Source organism: Triticum aestivum, chromosome 7D, assembly GCF_018294505.1.
Source record: "Triticum aestivum cultivar Chinese Spring chromosome 7D, IWGSC CS RefSeq v2.1, whole genome shotgun sequence".
Taxonomy (NCBI): Eukaryota; Viridiplantae; Streptophyta; class Magnoliopsida; order Poales; family Poaceae; genus Triticum; species Triticum aestivum.
Genome location: NC_057814.1, coordinates 43,554,577 through 43,558,872, shown reverse-complemented (window position 1 = coordinate 43,558,872; position 4,296 = coordinate 43,554,577). Strand labels below are relative to the sequence as shown.

At 47.4% G+C, this 4,296-nt stretch overlaps 1 pseudogene; it reads left to right on the top strand.

The window, feature by feature from the left end:
- Positions 1–1,074: 1,074 nt before the first annotated feature.
- Positions 1,075–4,076, top strand: LOC123164395 (protein DETOXIFICATION 16-like; annotated as a pseudogene).
- Positions 4,077–4,296: the final 220 nt, after the last annotated feature.

Below are 4,296 nucleotides of genomic sequence, written 5' to 3'. Positions count from 1 at the left end.
TAAGGGTTTGCCGGAACCCCACATCCGACAGGCAGTCCGACTTATCTTTGCAATATGAAAATTATGGATCATCCTAGATATACTCGGAGCCTCATCCATCAGATCAGCCAGAGGGGACCTGTCAATCTTCTCATTTGCAAGAAACGAATGTACGAAAAAATGTGTTCGCTCATCTCGGGCGCAGTTTACTCAAATACAGAAAAAAGTTTGAACGAAAGTGTTCACAAACCCTAGCTTCAGCTGAATGGTGAGTGCGCATAGATGGCTAGTTCGACTCCCTCCAAGTGCGCATCGCTTGTGTTTTTCTTTTTTTGAAAAAAAGAAGGAACGTCCGCCCGTTCGCTGTTCAGAGTGAACGCCTCCAGGGAATTGACGTGGCATTGGCCTTCCGCTAAGATCTGTGCGACGGCAGGGATGACGTTCGCCATGGTTGGCCTCCGGGCAAAAGTTTGAGAGATAACATTTCCGAAAAGCCTCCATGTAAATGAACTGTTCTTCCTTACCCCAGAGCTCCTGTGCTGATTCAGCCATATACATCTTCACACTCTGTTGGTGAATCTCAGCCGTCCTTTTTCTAATAGATCAATTTTTCTTCCGTTACATAGTGTGTGGCATCCCTTTTCGAAAAAATAGTGTGTGGCATCAGCATTCTTTTACCTTAAAAAAAAAAGCAGAGACAGAGACGCTGACCGAGTGAGCCGAGGTAGCTCCCCAGCGGAAGCACCAAGAGCGGATCCATGGAGTTAAGCATGGAGCCGCGGCTCCCCAGTGCCAAAGGCGGCCTGGGCCGTGAACCTAGTGCTGGCGACGAGCGAGGCCAAGAGACAGCTCCGCCTCGCCGGGCCGCTCATCGTGGGATGCCTGCTGCAGAGCGTCATCCAGATGATCTCCGTCATGTTCGTGGGGCACCTGGGTGAGCTCGCGCTGGCCAGCGCCTCCATGGCCAGCTCATTCGCCATCGTCACCGGCTTCAGCTTCCTGGTACGTACGGTACCGCTCACATGCATGTTCTTCTTCCACTCTGCACTTATCTTGTCGATCGAACCATGGCAGACGGGCATGTCGTTCGCCCTGGACACCCTGTGCGGGCAGGCCTTCGGGGCGAGCGAGGACCACATGCTGGGAGTGTACAAGCAGAGGGCGATGCTGGTGCTGGTCCTGGCGAGCCTGCCGATTGCGGCGGTGTGGGCCAACACCGGCGCGATCCTGCTGCACCTGGGGCAGGACCCGGAGATCGCGGCGGGCGCCGGGACGTACATCCGGTGGATGATCCCGGCGCTTTTCTTCTACGGGTGGCTGCAGTGCCACGTCCGGTTTCTGCAGGCGCAGAAGCTGGTGGTGCCGGTGATGCTGAGCTCCGGCGCCACCGCGGTGAGCCACGTGCTGGTCTGCTGGGCGCTGGTGTACAGGCTGCGGCTGGGGATCAGAGGCGCCGCGCTGGCCAACGCCGTGTCCTACCTCACCAACGTCTCCATACTGGCCGTCTACGTCAGGGTCTCGCCGTCGTGCAAGAAGAGCTGGATGGGGTTCTCTTTTGAGGCGTTCCACGGCCTCATCCCCTTCTTGAAGCTCGCCGTGCCATCCGCGCTCATGGTCTGGTGAGTAGTACTAGTGCCACTCAACTCATCAACGACGACAAATCCTTGATGCATGTGCAAAATTTGCAGCATGGAGTGGTGGTCGTTCGAGGTGATGGTGATACTCTCGGGCCTTCTCCCCAACCCCAAGCTCGAGACTGCCGTCCTCTCCATCTGGTATACTATAAGTTGATCTTTCTTTTCTTTGTGATGGATAGATTGATCTCCACTCCATCTCCATGGACGATCGCTGCTTGATGTATCTCTCTCCGGCCGGTGCAGCTTGAACACCAACTCCTTGGTGTGCACGGTCCCGAATGGGCTCTCTTCGGCTATAAGCACGCGTGTGTCCAACGAGCTCGGGGCGGGGCGGCCACGGGCGGCGCTTCTGGCGGCCCGCGTGGTAATAGTGCTGGCGTTTCTGGTGGGTACGTCGGAGGGGCTCCTCCTGGTTCTTGTGCACAAAGTGTGGGGCTATGCATGCCTACAGCAAGGACCAGGAGGTGGTCTCCTATGTCGCCACCATGATGCTCATCCTGGCCGTCTCCGTCCTCTTCGACGGCCTCCAGTACGTCCTCTCAGGTACGTACGTGCCTGCATATTGCATGTCATGCATGTTGTCGAACAAGACTTTATTTACTGCATGCACAGTTTGACTTGTAAACAAAAATTCTATGGAATTCGTGGGTAACTTACTGCATGCACAGTTTTGACTTGTAAACAAGACTTTATTTACCACATTCACACGTTGCAAACACATCTATGGAGTTCGTGGCTGGCTTAGTTAGGATGGGTTCCATTAGCTGTAATCTATGGGACTATATTCATTCTATGTTGATTCCTTTTCGCTATCTTAGTTTACAAGTTCAGACGTCCAAGCTGGTCTCCCAGGCCTTCCGCCGCGCCGGCGAACCCTGCCAAAAGACGTCGCTCCTTTCGTCACCGTCAGCACATCGCCAGAGCTCTCGACAAGACACAGTCTTCGGACATGGGGACAAGATAGGGATAGAAACTGCGTTGTGATAATCGGAACGACGCAGTCAGAGCGCTGCATGGTTCGCCGGCATGCCACCTTCTCGGCCTGCACTCCATCGTATCCTCCACGGGCAGGGGGGCTGAGTAATTATGGGTGCATACGTGCATAGGTTGGACTCACTCAAAGTGAGACGTCACGTGGAGCTAATCAAGAGCCTTTGATTTTTGTGTGGCCCCGTTTAGAGCATAGACAAAACATATATACAAAGAAATTTTAGAAATATAATTCCTGCAAGAAATATTTCTTTCGCGCCATTTGGAACGAAAGAATTGTTTCCCGCTTTCTTTTGAAATTCCTTGTAGTTAGTTATTACATAGGAATTTTAGAGGGGACCAAACATGATGTTTTGCCTCATGTTTTCTTCTCTTTGTGACTGCAATTTCTAGATTTTGCCCGCATGGCATCAAAAAGAGAGTTTTAGGGTTTTCCGTGGTTTTAGTTTCTCTTGGAATTTCTGATACATGCCATCTCAATTTCAATGTTTTTCTTATTCACACGTTTCAAGTTCATGTGTTCCAAATGGGGACTAAAGTTTGGTGAGTTTTTTAGTTCGTGTAGTTGTACTTTTTTACCGGAAAACTGTCTATAAGTGTGGCACAAATTGGCACACTGAGTAAAGGGTTATGTTAATTTTACAGGTATCGTTAGGGGCTGTGGACAACAGAAGATTGGTGCTTTTGTTAATTTCATTGCGTATTATCTAGTAGGTATCCCTGCAGCAGTAGTTTTCACCTTCAAGTGCCATCTTGGTGGAAAGGTATGTATATATATTCCTAGTCTCCTTTACAGGGAAACTAGTAGCAGCATGAACATTAATAGTGTAGTACCAACATATTACTTCCTTAACGGTTTATTAGTCCTGCACATATTCCTAAATCAGTAATTTGACAGATACAACATGACTTGTATAGGCCAAAAATTATATCATTAGAAAATATACAATTTAAAGTTTCTAATGATACTTTTTTGTGATATTTAACTTGTATTACGTCAGTCTAGTTTTCAATCTAGGGATACATGCAAACCTAATAAACCGGAATGGAGGCAGTAGTAGTAGTAATAATAATAATAATAATAATAATAATAATAATAATAATAATAATAATAATAATAATAATAATAATAATAATTGGTGGTGGTGGTGCTGGTGTCATATTTGGATGATCACTGTCGGTATAAACAAGCTTGTGTGCATGCAGGGGCTTTGATTGGGAATATTGAGCGGATTGGTGACACAGACGTTGTTGCTTCTTTTCATTTCCTTTGGCACCACTGATTGGGATAAACAAGTAAGCTTATATATGGTTTACTCTTAGTTACACACTTTGTTATTAGTTTCTTCTTCTTCCTTCAGATTTGTTTTGGGCGCCTGACAATGTTTATGTTTTTTAATTAAAATTTTGCTTGCGTAGGCAATGAATGCAAATGATAGAATTTCCACGTCGCCGCCTGTAGAGCCATGATCAATGACACCGCATAACATTGGTGAGACTTCCCGTGCACCATGCCAATATGCTACTTAAACGATGTCTCAAAATTTTCACTTATAGAAAATAGAGGCTTTATGACATGTACCAAAGTATTACAATATTACTTTGGTACCGATTGATACTTTGTACACAATTTGTGGTGTAAAATTTATGATGATGTATTCATTCTTCAACTCTGTGCCATTATCAATTC